Source organism: Mirounga angustirostris, unplaced genomic scaffold, assembly GCF_029215605.1.
Source record: "Mirounga angustirostris isolate CCGP_5_RB_7025 unplaced genomic scaffold, mMirAng1.0.hap1 SCAF_3, whole genome shotgun sequence".
Taxonomy (NCBI): Eukaryota; Metazoa; Chordata; class Mammalia; order Carnivora; family Phocidae; genus Mirounga; species Mirounga angustirostris.
In genome coordinates this window covers 17,706,375-17,726,704 of record NW_026991711.1, presented here as the reverse complement: position 1 = coordinate 17,726,704, position 20,330 = coordinate 17,706,375, and the positions used below count along the sequence as shown (strand labels likewise).

At 36.9% G+C, this 20,330-nt stretch overlaps 1 long non-coding RNA gene across 1 annotated transcript in view; it reads left to right on the top strand.

Moving 5' to 3' along the window:
• LOC135363736 (uncharacterized) overlaps window positions 1-11,351 on the top strand; it is a 238,101-nt gene extending 226,750 nt beyond the window's left edge. The window contains exon 3 of the long non-coding RNA XR_010409792.1: window positions 11,138-11,351. This is a non-coding gene — a long non-coding RNA (uncharacterized LOC135363736). The remainder of the gene's footprint in view (window positions 1-11,137) is intronic.
• Window positions 11,352-20,330: the final 8,979 nt, after the last annotated feature.

Below are 20,330 nucleotides of genomic sequence, written 5' to 3'. Positions count from 1 at the left end.
CTCAAAAAACAAAGATAATTTTGGTAATTTTAGCTCCATGCCTCTAACAAGTTATTTATCCTTAAAGACCTCTTCTTTCCTTTTACAAAGTTCGAGCATTCTTTTATAAGTATGACTTGGGCATTGCATGACTAGAAAGAATTCTACTTCCTTCGTAAATGTAATTATGACCATTCATAAATGTAATCATGATACATCAGCTTATCTCCACATTCTATTCTGAGGGAACAGAATAGAAATCTGCAAAGGTAAAAAAATTCAACTTTCCCTAAAGAAATGCACTATACATATTTTGTATATGATTTCTGAAGTGTTTTAGGATTTATTTGGAAAAATTCAACTAATACCAGCAAAATAGATAAGGTTCAAGTGTCATGAGACTATAATATCTAAAGGAATACATTTTTCAAACAACTCTTATAGAGGCAGCATCCATTGAACACAGTAATATACTGACTTTATGATGAATACTGTATACTACAAATGGATTTTGATGGAGCATGACATAGAAAAGATAGCACATGACTGATCAAAGATATGAAAAAAAATTAAAGGCCCTAAGATAGGAAAAAAATCTAAGTTTTAAAAGATTTTTACTTTGGAAATTGTGTATATTTTTGTTAAAATGTATTTTAAAGTCAGTTTCAGGACTAGCAGCTATTAAAATCTTAGCTATAAACTTTAGCAGCTGTAGTTGCCATGTCTCAAGGCCTACCAAGAAAAAAATAACATAATATCACTTCTTTGGCTCATATTCATTGGTTACCAAATCTATGCTTCTTTTAGGAAAATGAGTACATTTCTTTTGGGTCCATTTATTGTAACACAGATTTCTAAGTGCTTAAAAATACTTTAAAAAAGTAAAAAAAAAGTTACTTCAAAGAACTTGTCCTCAAATAGAGAAAACACAGGCATTCAAGTACAAATGTGCTTTGATTTGCAAAAATTTCACCATATTTTAATCTCTTTAAAAAGGATGAAATAATCATTGTGCATTTTAAATTAAGTATATAACTACTTCCATGACATGAACGTGCTTATGTTAGCCAAAAGTTGATTTTTCCCAGATACTGTCATATCATTTTCTCTCTACTGTAGAATTTAGATTCTTAACATTAATGACTGTGGCCCAGAGGTACCCTTGCTCCTAAAATTCTCATACTTTCAGGATGCTGTCTTTTGCCTAATTTTACTTGAACATACAAGAGGTGGCTCTAAATCAATACATATCAACTACGCTCATTATCTTTTCCCTAAGACCTGAACTCTATTTCTCCTAACTAGTAACAATGCATCTCAAGCCTTACCATTAACTCCGTTTCCTTCCTTTTCTTCAGTCCCTCCTCGCTGTACCCATCATTTGTCTTCCTTAACAACTCCAAAATCTGATCTTTAGGACTAGTTCTTAATTGGCAACAATATGAAAATATGGACTTCTTTTTCAAAAATACTATGAATTTTTGTATCACAAAAGCAGAATGTTAAACCAAGTGCAGGAGTAACTGACCCCCGGGCTTTGTGGGACTGCCTACCCACTAGCACTTCCATCCCCTTTTAGGTAAATTCTTTGATGCCTTGGGACTATTTTCCTCTGATCTTGAAACTGTTCTCTCTCTATTCATTTTCTGTGTTCCCATTCCATGCCCACAGTTAATCGTCTACATCAGCGTTTTTTGTTTTGTTTTGTTTTTAAAGATTTTATTTATTTGACAGAGAGAAACAGCATGAGAGGGAACACAAGCAGGGGGAGTGAGAGAGGGAGAAGCAGGCTTCCCGCCGAGCAGGGAGCCCGATGCGGGGCTGGAGCCCGATGTGGGGCTGGAGCCCGATGTGGGGCTCCATCCCAGGACACTGGGATCATGACCTGAGCCGAAGGCAGACGCTTAACGACTAAGCCACCCAGGCAGCCCAACATCAGGGTTTTCAACCTCAGTACCATGGCATATTGGATTATACAATTCCTTCTGGGGGAGCTGTCCTGTGCATTTAAAAATATTGAACATCATCCATGTTCTCTACCCATTAGAAACCAGCAGCACCCTTCCCTATCATAAGTTGTGATCATCACAAATATCTCCATATAGTTACATACATCCTCTAAAGGGTAACATTGTCCCCTGTTGAGAACCACTGTTCGACACCATCAGAATGTTCTTTACAAAACACGGAGATGCTACCCCTGTGCTTAAAACTTTTGAAGAATTCTCCCAAAACTATAGGATAAAGTCCAAACCTATTTGAGATCTATCATAACTTGGCCTTGTGTATCTCTGCACCTCTAAATCAAGCTTAGCCCATTTATCTACCATGAGCTCTAGACTCCATCCTTGCCAAATGGATTGGTTTTATTCACGTGCTTTTTTATTATTTTTGTAATTGTGCTTACTCTAAATTTCTAATTACGTGTTCCTGCCATTCATCTCTAGTCTCACCCCAAATTTTTGCTTTTATTACCTTTAAGATTCAGCAAGAATAGCCTCTTCTCTTAATGAAGTTTTGTCTATCTTTATGCTGTCCCACACAAAACTATTATTTTCTTCTGCCCTGTATTGTGCCTTTAAGTGTGTTGTACCAACTTGCTGTTTCTAAATCTAGCATGATTAAGAGATGTTTCTGTTTTCAGTCCTTCAAAGCACTTGCACAAATTAAAAGAATGAGTCCATCTTCAGAAACATTGCATTGAGGCAATCCAATTTACTTTGGAGCATATGTTCATATAGGGAAAGTTTCTAAATAGAAAAACTTCTGTTATGTCTGTGTGCCACTCATAAATTGTTATTATCTTTGAATTTCTACATGCCTAATACAATATAATGGTCTATATATTCTTGTAAGCTAGGGAACTTTTTTGTGCATATTTCTCTCTCTACCATATAGCATATTATTTAACACATAGTAGGCATTTACTTATTAGGAAAAAGGGAAAGTGAGGGAGGAGAGGAGGAAAAATGGGAGGATGCCAGGAAGAAGAGACACAAATAGGGAGAAAGGAAAACAGTATTGTGATGAAGAGTTCTGAGTTTCTCGATAAATTCATGGCAGATCTACATTTAGACTATCTTTCCTTGCATGTCGGCATATTTATACCAAACTTTTCATCATCATCATTAGTGTCTTCGTCACCACCACATTAATAAACGCAATGGTGAGGACATATACTGAGCACTTTCTAGGCACTTTATACACATTGCCTTTGAAAGACCCACGAACTTCGTGGGAGCTTACTTTAGGAGATTTGAAAGCTGCTGCTATCATTAATCCCCCCCACCCTAATGTTATCAAGTAAAGGCTTGTAGTTTAGCTCATTCAGATATATGCACATTTACTAATGTGTATTTTGTCCTTAAAAATAGTAAATTTTTCAAAAAATGCTCTAGCTTTGCTTTTTAGTCCCCACATCGTATTGAACATGATTTTCAGTTTATATAGGAAAGATGCTACAAATGTAATTCACACACTTGCAGAACTGCATAATTTTTAGTAGCACATAGATACACTTCACATGATGGTGGACAAGATCTAGATAGGGAGCAAGACAGGATTCAGTGACTTGTGTTCAAGATATGTCCTTCACTGATGGGTTGACAGAAGATTCCAAATCACTGTTCCTCAAGATTACACTTTGATTATGAATTTAAATCACTCGAAGTCCATCTGTTCATCAAAGAGTAATTTACTGTCAAATCCATTAAGTGACAGGATATTCCTTTTCTTTACGTCTGACCTTGTTCTTGGCACAGAGGAAGTTGGCCCAAATATGACAGATTTTCCCCTGACAGCTGGACGATTGTTCACTGTGGCCAAATGAGAAATCTGTTGCAGGGAATAGACAGGCTGGATGCACCAAATATTTTACCATTTTAAAATGTGCTTTTGAATGCATATATTATTCCTCTCAAAATAAATTTGCCTTTATTTAATAATTTTCTACCCTTATGATCTGTTAGTCCTATGAAATACATACATCTTATCTCTGACTACTTTTGATACATAATCTGTGTCACAAGCTTCTTTTACTATTTAAAAACTGAAACTCCACTTCTTTTCTATCTTTTGCTCTCTAGTCTAAAATGTCTAGTGAACTCTAGCTTTTTTTTAAAAAAAAGAGAAAACCTATTGTAGAAATAGGAAGGAAATAGATTTGCCCCAATTGATTGTGATTTCCTTTAAGTTGAAGGCCACCTTTAAATTATCTTTACATGTCTACCAAACAGCCATAACAAATTTCTGAAGAACATTTGAAGTAGTTTTAAGAGAAGTAGTAGAATCTAAGCATTTATTATGAATAAAGCATTTGAGTATAAACAATCTGAATTTGGCTTATCATATAATCTCCATATGAACACTCCATAATAACACCGTAGCACAGTAAAATTCTTGTTTTTCAGTTACATTTATACAATACCAATTACCAATAACTTTTTTTTCTTTGCATATTTAAAGGGTGTGATTTGTATCATAGTTTTATCGCAACATCCTTAAAAGTTAATATGCTATTTGTTAATTTTATGTACCTTCACTAAAGTCAATGAGTTTCAAAAAGCAAACAAATTGTGGAATACATAAGGTAATATATTTATTCCCCAATACCTAGAACTCAAAAATTTAGCTCCTTTCTTCTTCCCTCCCTCTTACCCTCTCTTCTTTCCTCCTTCCTTCCTTTTTCATTTTCTGCAAAGAAAACAGAAGTGGCCAATAGGTGCTAGGCACCTTGTTATATGTCAGATGAATAAAAAATGATTGAGGTTTTAGGATTATATGTCCCAGACGATATCAAAGAAATTTGAGTTTTTATATAGTGCTCAAGGAGCTTATAAACTAAAGAACAACTAAATGCTCAATTATGTCTCATACTAAAACTATGTAGTTACTTCAGTAAGGAAATGATCAATGTTACCTGGAATGATTGGAAATTGCTATAAGGAGAGGGACCAGTTGAACTAGGTCTTGAAGACTGACGAGTATTTGGGGAAATAGGGCAGGAAGACAAAATGGGGGAGGAAGGTGGAAAGCTTGAATTGAGGTAGGAAAGGGATATTGGAGGATATGTGTAAGTAAAATAAAAAAGGCATCAGAGCTAGGAACATAAACCTCAGGGACCCCGGATTCTAGATAGAAACTTCAAAAGATGCAATAGGGAATTCTAGATCCGAGGGTGGCAAAAGCAAATGTTGTGTTTTCCTGTAGGAGGTATAAGATGTATTGCAGGAAGGTACTAGAGCTCGGGGAACTGTGTGAGAGGCTCTGAATTATGAGTGAAATTTAGAGATGTGGCAGCAAAGAAGAAACAATTGGTCTCAGACACAGACTAGAAGGATTTTCTCCATGCACTTGGCTGTAGAAGTCAACATTTTCTTCTTTTTCTAAAAATCAATCAAAAACATCAAAGGGAATAAAAAATGAGTCCTGTAAACTTTATATTTGGTGAAAGCAAGTAAAATGTGTTTTCTGTAGACTCAAATATACAGGAAAGATACTAAGACAAAAATACAGAAAATTGGAAAATTAATGACAGGATTTGTTGGGAGAGAAATTTACTAATCAATTTAACAAATATGTATTGAGCTTCTCCTGGTGGGTCAGCCCCTGCTTTAGGCTTGCGGGGGTGGGGGGGAGATAGTTATTAAAATGAACAAAAGTGGGCACCTGGGTGGCTCAGTCGGTTAAGCATCTGTCTTCAGCTCAGGTCATGATCCCAGGGTCCTGGGATCGAGTCCTGCATCAGGCTCCCTGCTCAGTAGGGAGTCTGCTTCTTCCTCTACCCCTCCTCCTTGCTAATGATCTCTCTCTCTCACACTCTCTCTCAAATAAATAAATAAATAAATTCTTAAAAAATGAACACAAGTTCCTGCTCTCATAGAGCTTATGGTATAGTTGAGAGAGACTGACAATAACAAAATAATTAAAATGTACAGTGTGATGATGGGTGTATAAAAAAGATGAAGCAGGACAAGGGGATAGTGTGGGCAATGGGAGAGTTTAATTGTAAATAGACTTGTCAGGGAAGGTGCCATGGACTGAATGTTTGTGACTTCCCAAAATTCATGTATCGAAAACTTCATCTTCACTGTGATGGTACTTGGGGATTGAGGCTTTGGGAGGTAATTAGAGCTTGAGGGTGGGGACCCTCTTGATGGAGTTAATGCCCTTATAAGAAGAGGGACAAGAGAGCTTGTGCCATCTCTCTGTTCACCACCATGTGAGCAAACCATAAGAAGACAACCATCTGTACACTAGGAAAAGGGTTCTCAGACCCAGATCTGCTGGCGCCTTGATCTTGGACTTCTTAGCCTCCAGAACTGTGAGAAATGTTTGCTGTTTAAGTCACACAGTCAATGCCAATTTCTCAGAGCAGCGCAAACAGCCTAAGACAGAAGGCTGCGCTGGGTGGGTGATATTTGAGCACAGACCTGAGAGTGATGGGGGAGATAGAGGAAAAGCAAGTGGAATGATGTGGAGGCTGGGGATGTCTGAGGGGCAGCTGGATGTGTGGCTGGACCTGAGAGAAGGACCAGGCAACTATCGGAGAATGCAATGAGAGCAATACTGGGATGCCAAGTTCTATGGAGCCTCAAAAGTGAGAGTGAACCTGGCCAATTCATCAGAGTGACGTAGGAAGCCATTGGAGGGTTTTGAGCCCAAAGATGGATGTGATAAGATTCACAGTTTCACAGGATCATTTTGTTGGTCTTCCTTGTTGAGAAGAGACACAGTGTGCATGGTGGAGGCAGAGGCACCGGTGATGAGGCTTTGTGGCACACCAGGTGGGAAATGATGGGGAAGTGAGACAGGATGATGTCAGTAGGGGTGGTGAAACGTGGTAAGAATCAGATTCATGATGAAGCTAAGAGATTGGGCGATAGATGAGATGTGGAGTATGGAAGGAGTGTCTGGGTGAGTCGCAGGTCTTTGGCCTGAGTAATTAATTGGAAGGATGGAGTTGAAATTAACTTAGTCCGGACAGACTGCAGATAAAGTTTTTGGAGAAAAGAGCAGTAATTTGATTTTGGAAATGGTAAGTTTGAGATGCCTACTGAACATTCCTGTAGAGGTGTATAGTAGACCATTGGATCTAGGAGCCTGGAGTTCCAGGAAGAGATCTGGACTGGATAAATAATTCTGAGTGTTGTCCCAATGTAGATGGTATTTTAAGGCACAAGACTGGGTGAGGTCCCCAAAAGAATGTGTGTGTATGTTTGGGTTTTTTTGTGTGCGTGGTTTTTGTTTTTTTTTTTTTAAATAAAGTAGTACAAGGCATCTTTCAGAAACATGGTGAAGATGAAGGTCATACTGTGCAGTACATCTGTTTTGCTACTTTATGATAACAGAGCCCTTCGTCAGGGCCATCCAGGACCAGTTATGGTTCAGAGAATAAAGGCTCAGTGTTACAGCTTTACTGTAATTTCAAATGAGCCAGATTTGCATGAGGAAAACATCAAAATTATCCCAATATTTGGATCCCCCTTTATTAAGGTTTATAAGACAAATATGATTATAAGGAGAACATTGGACTTTTAATAGAAGTTGTTCTATTATTTTTCTTTGAACCGAGTCTGATGCAGTTCCCAGCACACATGATGAGCTGCCTCGGTTGCTCCTGACACACAGAAAGTAGATGAGCTGCCTGATCTCTCGGGACCTACCTCTCTTCTTGCAGAGAATGTGCTTAACCTCCTCCAGCCTCATTTCCCTCAGAGCAAAGGAAGGCTTGGCATGTCTCTCATTTCTAAGTCTCTTACTCTTACTTCATCACTCATTAGCATCGGCTTTAACTGCACCTTGGGTAGAATTCTATTGCTTTAGGACAAAGCTTTTGTGATCTTTACACTACGTTTGCATGTTAAATAATCTTGGTTTGGAGGAAATTTTTTTTTTTAATTTTAAAAGAGCTCAATCACCAGATACTGTGATGTTCATCCTTTTAACATAAATATACAAAATAGTATTTAGTAAATTTTATTTACATTTCTCCTAATTTATATTTAATATCCTTATAGATAATTTTCCATAAAGTTTTTTTTTTTATGTAATGTCACATTTTTATTCCTAAGTTTCTAGTACTTTAAGATGTAGTTTCAAAATAAAATTTCCAAATTATTTTGCAATTCAATGTATTAGATTTAGAAGTTTCTCAGGAAGAAGAGATATCTGCTTTTTGCACGTTCAGTTGTCATTCTGTTTCTTGTCTATTATTTTTTTCATTACATTTCAAATTCAAAGGAGGATTGGGAATAGCTAGTATATGCTAAAGAGAGCTGACTCCTGCCCAGGTATCATTCTAATTAACAGTTGCAGAGTGAAAGAAGTCTTGGTGTTACCAGTGTTCTAAGGAGGCAAATGAGACTCAAGAAGATTGAACTTGCTCAAAGTTGTATAATTTATCACTTGGATCTGACTAGAGAGACCAAGATATTTGCATTACCCCTCATACAGCCACCATATCTTATTTCAGATCCTTACATATCTTACTTCAAATCCTGATTTTTATACATTGCTTATGGCCCACTCCATCCATGTGAACCAGTCATATCAAATAATACCTTCCTAAATTTTTATTAATGAGTCCATCTTTTATGCCTGCCATGAAAATTTCCATATTTTTACACTAAACTATTGTAGATAGATTTTGCAGAAACACGTTTATAGAGTCAGGAATAAATTTATGGATAAATAAATCACAAAATCTATAAATTTTTAGTAAGAATCTGCCTTCTTAGGTGCTACTTTACCCATCAATCCAAAAGAAAGGGAAGTTTTAATACATGGAAATTGACTGCATTTATTTCCCATCAATTTCACCATGATTAACATAGTTTAGTGATGGATTTGTAGTCAAGAACACCTTAATACATTACAATCTCATTGAGTTTCTTTGGAGAAATATGCACTTACATATAATAGGGCCAACTGTCAGTCACATTTTTCATGCATGGGACAACCCCAAGTAAGCTATTTACTTAGACTATGGAATTAGTGGCACTTCTGGAGTTATGCAGTACACAACCTCCACAACTCTATACCATGACTAGCATGGTATAAAATTTGTTCCATTTAAAACCATGGAGAAGTTTGAAGTTACATATTGCATAATATATTGAACATGTCATTCATAATAGTAACTGAAACTGTTGAAAATCACATTAAAACACCTAATTACATAGGATATTATGACAGAATTAGTTACACCCAATATATATTTGTCTATGCCCTATCTCTTACCCAAAATTATTTGAGGAAGATTATAATTATGTGGATACATAAACACTTATGTATATATTTATGTATCCAAACATAGTCTTTATATGTAAACATCATATATATTTAGATATTCTGTGTTAAAATAAACATAGTGGGTAAAAGCATTATACTAGTAACCGTGATGAGTAAAGTGACTGACAGATACCATATACACTCTTGGATTTCCCAACAACCAACATGAGGGAAGCCAGCATTTGCAGTCTTTCTACTTTTTGGAGGAAAATACTCTCAGATTTTCAAAGGGCGAACACAATTCACTATGCAATCAATCCTAAAATAAATTTCTCACATGAACCTTTATTTGAGACGTGGAACACATGTACAAATGCATAGGTTATTGAATAATTACAAATCTTATGCAGTTATTTGTTTTAACATTCAAGCAATTCTGTTAATATTGCTTCTGATAAAAATAATCTCACATGTGGGTGGAATATAGACTATTTAGGAAAAGAGATGAAGTTGGATAGCAATTTGATGGTATGCTTTGACTTGACCTAGAGAGTTTCTAGTCTGTTATACTCAGAGAGAGACATTCTCTATACTTTAAAAATTAGATAAGTTCATATAGAGTCAACACTCTGCTTTAAAACTTGAAAACCCAACCATGTTTCTGTTTGCTTTTTGTTCTGTTTTTGTTTTTCTGAGGTGGATGGGTGGATGGCCACATCATTTCCACATGAATTGAATCACTGAGTCTCCTTCAGGCAAAACCGTATTGTGGTTGTTTTATTTCCTCCAAGAGTCATTTTGATTTTATTTCAGCATTTGCACAAGAGACAAATAAAATCCCAGAGTTCTAAACCTATATCAAAGAGGATTTTATTACATAGAGTTTAGCCCAATGATGATCCTTAAAAAAACATTTCATCTTAAATAGATCTCTCTGTGTGGCCACTAGGATAATTTCAGTGGTGAAATAGCCTTGCATATCTAGACAAATTGACTCAGAATATGCTTTAGAAAACTCATTTTAATGATACCAAAAATGAGCATTAGATTGATAACAGGACTATGAGTCACTCCTAGTTTTTGCATATAAAATCACCCCAGCAAGCAGTAAGGACTCCTCTCCCTGTTTACTTGCAAAGAAAATTGTGCATTCAGTTGATCTCTAAATAGTCTCAGACCATTATGGTGTAAATTAAAGAATATAGGAGTAAAACCCTGGTTAACAATATATCACTTGAGATTTTGATCTTATCTTTCAGTGTTCTATTTATGGTAAATATAATTCTTACAGTGCCTTTAAAATGTGTAATTTATGGAAGCAGTAATAGCCAGGGCTTTTGATCATAGTTGATTTCTCTCTAATCAAAAGCCAATGATGGAGTAATAAAAAAATAAAGTTTTATTTTGCTGCAACTTGGTCAATCTGTCCATGAAGGTTTAAAAGGTGGCCAACAGTAAAATGATGGTACCTGGAAATTCTGCAGTCCCTGGTGTAAGATATTGGGTTAAGGTTAAAAAAATAATAATAATTAAGGTGGCATAAACACCATTGACTAAATTCCAAATTTTCAGCGAGTAGAATATTGTCCCTTCTGAAAATGAGTCAGGTTACACTTTGATTCAATTGAGATGGTACTGAATGTGAGGTGTTAATTGAAGGTTTGGTGCCCACCATGCTAAACAGGCTTCAAACTGTTTTGGCTGTCTTTTCTAGTAAAAGCTGGAGGAAAGAGGCCTCCATTTCCTAATGGCAGGACAGCATTTCCAGTTTTCATCTGTCAATAATGCTTGGTGATGGGATATGTGAGCAAGCCTTTCTTAAGTGGCTTTTGAAGAAACTCTTAGAAGTTGTTTGAACATTGTGAGACTGCATAGAGAGCTAATAAAGACCTTGAATCATTTCACCTTTATCTGCTGATCTTTTCAGACATTACTGGTGTTGTTAGAAGACAAAGCAAGGGAAGGACTCATGGACAGAAATTCATATTCATCTTAAGAATGACGGTAAACACAGAATGACTACTGAATAATCAAATTGGAAATCTCTGTACGCTGGCCTACAGAAATAATTTTGTGCTTGCAGATGAGTCTGGCTAGATTTTCCCTTTAGTTGCATATGCTTATTCCTAAGTACAAAATTGTAGAGAAAAGAGTATTTCTCCCAATAGATGCATATGGTGAGCATTTATTAGGCATCAGTCACTGTTCTGTGCACATTTTGTGCATTCTTTTATTCTTAGACATAAACACACAAAAAATATGGTTATCAGTTCTCTTATTTTGTCCTCATTTCACAGGTGAAGAAACAACCCCAGAGATGTAACATAACTCATTCAGCATCCCAAAGCTGGAAAAGTAGGTAGAAGAGGCAGGATCTTGACTCCATTGCCCTATTTTCAGCTGCTGGGTTACACCGCTACTCAGTTTTGCCTATAAGTGGACTTAGTTTTGAGAACACCAAAGAAAATTCTGGACATTAAATCTCCCTTCCCAAAGCAATGCCATTTGTTCAATGATGAAAGATTGTACAGTTTAAATAGCTGTCAGGGGCAAGAGCTTTAAATAGCCTTGATGTGCCTTGGAGAGATGCACACATATGTTAGGATAAGGAGGCATTCAACTCAAAGCCGAGTTCAATACAAATAAAACGAAATAAGCTGCTGGGCCAGAGAGCTCAGTGTTTACTCCTCTGTCACAAGTTAAAATTAATGTTTCTAGGTTAACACTCCCACTTTTTTCACCATATATCCTTAAAATTAAAAGGGTCTGTTTACATGATAGCAATATCATGAAATCCAACTCTTAAAGGCAAAAAATAGCACACTAGCCAGGTGAGGGGCAGCTAATACATTGACTGATTCGGTTATGGATTCAAGGATGCATCCCCAGAAGATTCCAGGTCCTGCAAACTGGAGAACACAAAGCTATCGCTTGCCTTCAAGGGAAACAAACATACAAACAACAAATTACAACTTCACGAGAGGAATGTTTAGGTAAAGATCTATGGAAAGTGAGCTGGGGATATAGAAAAGGTCTGTCTCAGTCTAGGAGGGCATTCTTGGTTGTTTGGAATGCAGGTCTAGAAAGACTGTTAGGTCAATTTCTGCTGATCTGTATTGTGTAAGCAAAAATGTCTGACCTGAAACAAAGCAAATAGACATGAGCTGGGGATTTCTTAGATTCTGAGAGGAGACAGGGATATAAATAAATTGGAACTTGCGGCATAGCATTATTTGGAAAGTATGCATAGAAATTATGTTTATTATGCAGTAAAATCCTGCATACTTTAACAAGAGTGCTTAGCTAAATTTCTTACGTCATGTTTTTGCATGCGTAGGATTAATGACGTGCATGTACATACTCGCACCCTGCCTGTTTGTCATTTGATGGAAGGACATGGCAGAATTGGCTGAGCACCTTCACTGTTTTGCATCTTTGGAATCCTACTCCAGCTACTCAGAACTCCTCACAGTTCCATGCAAAGCACTGAGTCATTCTGGTTCCATGCCCTCCCCATGTAGAAAAGCTGCCTCCCACTTTCGCCTTGCTGTTCCTTCGGTATTTGTTTCAGGCATCACTTCCCCCAGAGAATCTCCCTCATAACCTCACTGTGTGGTTTAGAAATGTGCTCATAGCATCCTGTCTCTATTACACAAATTAACACTCTTCCTTGAAACTGTCTAGTTAACTGTTGCTTGAAGTCTTACTCAGTTTTGATTTCCCAGTACCTGACACAGGACACGGTGTACAGGACTTGGCAACAGATATTTATAACCTAAATGAGTGCTCGAGAAGAATGAGTATTCTGTTGTTTCAGGGGAGAATGTTCTGTATATATCTATGAAGTCCACAGCCTACACGAATAAGTAGCTGTTGCTAATTTTGTTACAGGAATTCCTACATTATCTTTAGACATTCAAATCAGTTACCATAATTTTCCTTCTTTAAACTTTCATACAATCTTTAATGCCATTACTACCTACAGTGTTAACTGATCACAGAACATGCAAGTTGAAAGGAGCTTTGGAGATGGACTAGTTCAAACATTTATTTTACAGATGAGAAAGCAAAGAGTAAGGAAGGTGAAATCATTTATCCAAGAGGACTAAGACGGGAATCTTTATCTCCTAATTGCTTTTATGGGGCTCTTTTTACCTGTTCCACATTATATAATTTCTGACTTAGAGAACAGAATTTTAAGTCATTTTAGAGCTTAAATCATGTCTGTATAATCGTGAGTTTTGTGCAGCACTGTAATAAATGGTAGACACTGAGTAAATGTTGAATTAAATTGCTCCTAACTTCCATGTTTAAGACCGTATTTCCTGCATCTCTTGGAAAGCTTTGGATTTATAATCAATAGTAAAGGGGAAGGGAATTTCTTATAGGGATTATGTGTATAATACTAAAAGTAATAATTCTGAAATTCAAATTGTATCATTGTTTCCTTATAATCCTATCACATAAGAACAGTAAGGTAGATGTTTCAACTCACAACTCATACTTATCAAAATTCTATTTCTTGTGTATCATAACAAAGTGTCTTAAGAATATTCAAACTGAATCTGTAGTATAGTCCATTTTTGAGAACTAAATAGAACAAAGGCTGACATTCTGGAATTGGAAGAGATTTGAGCTCATAATGGTTTTTAAATGGTCATTTTCCCTGAGCAGCAATTAAATCATTCAGCCCACTCTTTTTTTTTTTTCCTCAACCATGGGGCATGTTTAAGGATTAATTTTAATTATAGGGAATAGAGCTAAATATATATGATATGGTTCTATAAAAGGAGGCTATTGTACAACAGAGAAAATATTAATGTGTATACTTACTGTCTTATCTGGCTGTAGTAAATCAATTTGTATTTCATAGCAGATTGCATGGGATTCAAACTCATATGCTATGAAATAGCTGACTTTCAAGTGTATTTTCTATCCATTTTCTTCTTTTGCCTGAACGTGATTGACTATAGCCCTAAAACATCTGGGAAGAGGGAGAGAAAATTCTGAGAAAAGAGAAGCAAATAATTATACAAGGAGCATGAGATGGGAGGATAATGCATTTGGCCTCCCCCTGACCTCTGCTCAGCACCTTCATCCCTCGCCACTGCTGAGCACTAGCTTTCTCATTCCAATCATTCTTACACCACATTAATAAAAAAAAAATCATTTTGGTTATTACAGGTCTAAAAGCCAATCTGATTATGCAGCTTCAGCCTTCACAGAGACATAGGACATCCTATGGCCTGTGTGTGTAAATATCTGAGTTCTTACGTATTTAAGGGGCTCAAGAGGACTTACTTTGGCCCTCTGGATGTCATAAGTTCAATGGAGAACATCTATTTTTATCAACTATATAGATCTACTAGTCATGTGGGAGAAGAGGCAAGTTCCTTTGATGAGAGAATAAAAAGAAGGGAGACAGGTTGGCAAACAAGAGCCTTTCCTGATGTTACCTCCAAAGGGTAAGGAAGTGAGACTATTGCATGAGGAAAAGCTCAAGGAACTCCCCTCTCTGCACCTGGGCTGACATACTGCTCTTGGTGGTGGCCAAGCCCTGTTGGGGCTAATGGGTAGATATTGCTCTGAGCCAGAGTGTAGGAAGGGATATGGAAATGACATCCCGAGGTAAGTTATAAAGGGCGGGTCAGAAACATGTGCTTTGTAAACTAAACTTATTTATTATTTTGTCTACATTCCCCTATTTTTATTTTATGATTTTTGATGGTATTTTTGAACATATTTTTGAAAATACCAGACTGAGCTCTACTCATAAGAACTAGTGAAGGCCTTTTTGTTCCAATCTAGAGATGAAATTTAAGGTGGAACATGCACCTGTGAGGAAGAGCATTTAGGTGGAAGTGGTCATCACTTGCTGAGCATCAGAATAGAAAGAGATGCTCCAGGGAAACACTTTGAAGTTATTCGGCTACTCATCTCTCCCTATTTATACATACACCACCCAGAATTGGAGCCTTGGAGAACTTTGATTGCATTAACAATAAGTGATGAACACTGTATTCAGTCAGAACAGGAAAACCTAGTTAACTGATTGGCAGGGGTGTGTGTGTGTGTGTGTGTGTGTATGCACGCACGTGCATAATATATACACGCACACACACACACTGAGTAATTGGGGGAATTTCAAGGACTTGCAGGTGCTAATGAGTTCTTTTGCTAGGATGTTAAGACAATTTTACAAGTATTTGATAATCTAAAAAATGACTTCAGTGAAGATTTGTGAGAATGTCTATGTGTTAGATCATAGTAAAGCAGTTCAGGTATTTATAGGCTTGATCCATCATGAGACTCTGAATGTGGAGCTGGAGAATGAACCAAGTGCTCACCTATTCCAATCTCTCCACAATGGGAGGGTTCTGTTACTACAGAAAGTGAAAGAGGCAGAAATATTTTGAAGCATATCTGTTCAAGAATTTTTCTCTTCTGACTTAGGGTCCAGGTTATTATGATACTCTTAGCTCATGGCTAGCATGAACAAAATCATGGCAATTGTTGCAAATGAAAAGGAACATAATCCATATATAAATGGAAGAATATTTTAGCGTAGAAATCTGGACAGATCAGGGTTTGAATTCTAGGCCCATCACTTCCTCACTGTGTGATCTTGGGAAAATTATCTATTCTTTCTTTCTTTCAGCTTTTTCATCTTTGAGTATAATCATTATCGATTTCACTTTCCTTTCACTCCTCTTCTCCTCCCTTTGCAAGAATATTTATTGAAGTCTGTTCTCTTTCCAAGCACTTTGCTGGCTGCTTAAAGATAGAATGTTGAGCAATTCTGCTGGTGTCTTGGCTTGGAGATTTCAGGCTCGTGGGGTTGTTGTGAAGAATAACTGAGATAGTGTATGTCAGTTGATGCATTTGAAGTATCTCAGTCATTATTGGGGTCCTCCTTCTTGCCAGTTGCCCAATCATGCAACTTGTTCAGAGGCTCAGGAGAGTAGAGTAATGCATTATTACCTTTCAACACGCAAAAGGTTTAACAGACATTTAATTCTTTGACTTCACATGATTTTACTCTGTTGCCATTTTGTAGATGAATACAAAGGGGACAAATAAGCGTCAACTCCCTGGGCTGTGATATGACAGCTCTTGTAAGTGGAAGCATTTCAGACATCATCAGGATGGTATTAATTTAACTTGTACCACAGTGTTATGTGTGAGGAGTCTCCAATTTTCTTAATGGCATACTTAATTGACAATACAATCATGACTCGGAAGGGTGTGAAATTAAAATCTTAAGAAGCATATAAAATAACAGGGCAATTCAAAAGTTTTGTGTGAATAAAGCAATGCAATTGGAAAGCATCTTATTTATGACTGGCTTTTCATTCCTAGACAATTCCACTCGGTATCTGTCTTAGTCCATTCAGGCTGCTATAAAATATAACATAAACTCGGTGTTTTTTACACAATAGAAATGTATTTCTCACCGTTCTGAAGGCTGGAAAGTCCAAGATCCAAGGCAGTGGTATACTTGGTATCTTGGGTGGGCCGTTTTCCAGGCAATTGTCTTTTCACTGTGACACCACCTGGTAGAACAAGTTAGGTTGCTCTGTGGGATCCCTTTATAAAAGTATTAATTCCATTCCTGACAACTCCACCCTCATGACCTAGTCTTTTCCCCGAAACCCCACCTCCTGACACCATCATCTTGGAGTTAGAATTTCAACATAGGAATTTTACGGGAACACAAACATTTAGACCATAGTACCGAGTGGAAAAACTGATATAAAACATTAATGACCATTTGCCTAATTAAGAAAAAAACTATCAAAAATAGATATCCATGATGTTCCTAAAAAATACAACATAGAGTAGAGCAGTACATCTAGATTCTGAGGATTGTGGTCTGGAAAGCACATAGCACATGGTTTCTTCCATTGTCTAGATCTTTAGGACATCTCAAATGTTTAAGATATATTTGAAAGTTTCTATTTTCAGTTATTGCTAGTGTCTCAATACCTCTCAAATACAGAGATGATGCCACTGATCAATGACCATGCGTGAGACATGGACTTTGAGTTTTGTGTTTTAGGAGTGATGGGTTGACATGTGTTATTTACATTCTCTTACTCTGTTTCTCCCCCAGGTCAGACTTTGTAATCTAGGTCTTGTATTTGTTAGGGGCCTAAGTAACTAAGAACATACTACATGGGCTCCAGAACAGACCAGAATCAGACCTGTGTCTCTGCACCAGTAGCCTGGTACTCTGGCTGAAAGGTCTTTTTAAAGCGAATGACCTTCAATATCATTTCATGTTGTCTTGACAAATTAGAGATTTCTTTTTTTTTTTTCCAAATAGGAAATGGCTGATTTATTTTAAACTACAAATAAGATTTTATTATACTTTCAAATTTCAAACAAATTAGGTAAATGGAAGTGAATATTTAAGTTTTACAATAGAGCAAGGGAAACCAGTTATGTAAATTATATACACACTGATGGGATAGAAATCTGCATATTGGAATTTCTAATCCCCTTCGGTTTTTTTATAGTATTACCATAATGCAAAAAAATTACTGCTCCATTGCATTAAAAGCACATACTTATTAGTGAAATGGCCAGGAGAAAATATTCATTCACTCAGGGAAGTATTAATGTGAGATATTTTGCCTAAGTGTGTATATCACTTGAACTTCCTTTGAACTCTGTGCACTTCTTGCTATTTATGACAAAGAAAGCCATTGCTCACAAAATATTGGGTTTGCCTTTGAAGCAATACCAGATCGTTGACAAAAGGCAGAGCTGAGATTAGATGCCAAGGGTTATTGTCTTGCTATAGTCCCAGAGCTATGTGAAATGTCAGCTAATTGAAAATGGTAATTATCCTACATAACAACATAAACTGTTTCATTCTAGGATATGTGTTGCTTTTAAATTAATAGCCATTGATCTTCTGTTTTTTCACAATTCTTCTCTGTCCTTTTGTCAAATTATCTAGCCATCAGTCCTTGGGACAAAACCCATTTCACCATTTTTATTGACCATGGTTTAATGAGTGACCTGGCCTTCCTGTTTGGATAGACTAATAGGTCCATCCATCTGAGGGTCTGTCAGCCAGAGCTATGTAACCTTTACTGTATATTTGGTTTCTCAGTGGAAAAGTTTTAAAATACAAACTTCAAATAATTATGTTACTGTGGCTATTTGCATTTTTTTCAGATACTGGTTGGGAGGAGCCAAATTAATCGCAGTAGTAATAGATGTTTAAATTATGATCTACTGAGAAAGACTGTCCTTTGAGAGATGAATAATATATATTCAAAATGTTCAGCTTGCATCTAATGCACAGTACTTCATACCAAATGGCTTTGAGGGAAATTTGTATAGTATGATTTTTGAGGCACAGAATTAAAATTCTCAGCTATGATGGGGGAAAAAAACTGTCAAGTAGAAATTAAAAATACATATTCTCCATAGCTATAAAATGAACTATAAGTGCACTCTGATACCATAAAATTAAGTTACTTTAGAAAATAATTCAGAGTAATCTAATCTTGAGTCAGGGTTCTCTATTGTAATGGTAGACATCCCAAAGACACTTGGGCTCGATCTGTTTTAACAAAGTGAAGAAGACATGAAGAGTGTGGGAATTTATTCAAATCTATTCAGGCAAAATTTTCCATTGTTGAGCTTAGAAGCCTAATATACAGTGATTATGGGAAAGCTTTATTATGCCCTTAGTTCAAGCCTTGCCACGAAATCATAAAACTAATTTTATTTTTAAGGGTGAAATCAGTGCAATGTCTTTCTAGTCATATCGGAAGTAGGAAACCATGCTTCCTACAACTTTAAGTCGTCAATCGTGACTATGAAGTATATCCACAGACTATGGAGACTAAGAACACAAAAATTTATTGCCGAAAATAAACAGTTGAAGGTAAACTTTATCTGACATGTTGAATAATGAACAAATTCCTTTTGTGAGCCACATTATCTGGCACAAAGATGAAAATAGTTAATCATGTTGGGAAATCATTGTTTTATATCTTAGAGAAAGTGGAAGGAAAATGTTTGGAAGTGAAGGTGTAGGGTAACTTGGTTGCCTCCCTTGTTTGAAACAATTTTGATGACCACTCTCCTTGACTACTCTAGTTAGGCTTCTCTAAGAGCTCTAGGCTTGAACCTTGACATCTGCCCTTTTTGGGCCTACACCCACTTGTAGCAAGAATCTTGCTAAGTCAGTGTGGCTAGAATCGCCCACCCTCAATATCTGATCCCCCTTAGTGTGTGGATTACATGGATCGCCCATGGTCCCCAGGTGATATGTGATCACGCTGGCCTTCTTCAGCATTTCCTTCAAGACTATTTAACCAGAATCCCCCTTTTTCCCCTGAGGTTTCCTCTTGGTGATTTTTCTTCCCACTGACCCTTCATCATGCTTCTGGGCTACAAATCTCGACTTGTCCATGCTATATTCTGAATTGAGCTCAGTTCTATATTGAGGTCTCTCTTCTCTTATTGCAAACATTTCTGAATAAAGATTTTTATCACTTTACTGCCCAGCTCTGGTGTTCTTTACCAATTTTTACCCCTTTAGCAGCTTCAGGCTCTGCTTTTCTCTCTGACATTTCTACATTCCCTTGTTCCATTTCAAGACAAAATTGTTCAGAATGCTATCTCCCTTCTGTCCTGTCCTAAGCTCAATATCTGAGAGTAAATGAATGTATTTGCAGAAGAACCCAGGCATGTACCTGTAGGACCTTAGCAAGCTGTCTACCTTGCACCATTCTCTCCTCCCTCCCTCCCTCCCTCGTCTGCTATCAATTAGAATAGGAGGCTGAGGGCCATGCCTTTTTTCCCCCTACCCCTTTGGAAGGAAACTGACTGAAGACTAATGGTCATTTCTGTCTAATTTGGTAACATAAAATGAGGGCATTAGGTTTCTTCCCTGAAAATCCTACCTTTCATAATAAAAGCAACTCTATAGCCAAATTCTTGCCTTGTAAAAGAATATCCATTAAGAAAAACATCACAAAAATACTTATACATCTGTCCTGTAAGCTTAATGAAGTTTAAGTCCACCAAATCTGTTCTTTCAGTCCTCTGAAACCTTATAATAAAGGCTCTCTAGAGGTGTATGGAATGAAAGAGCA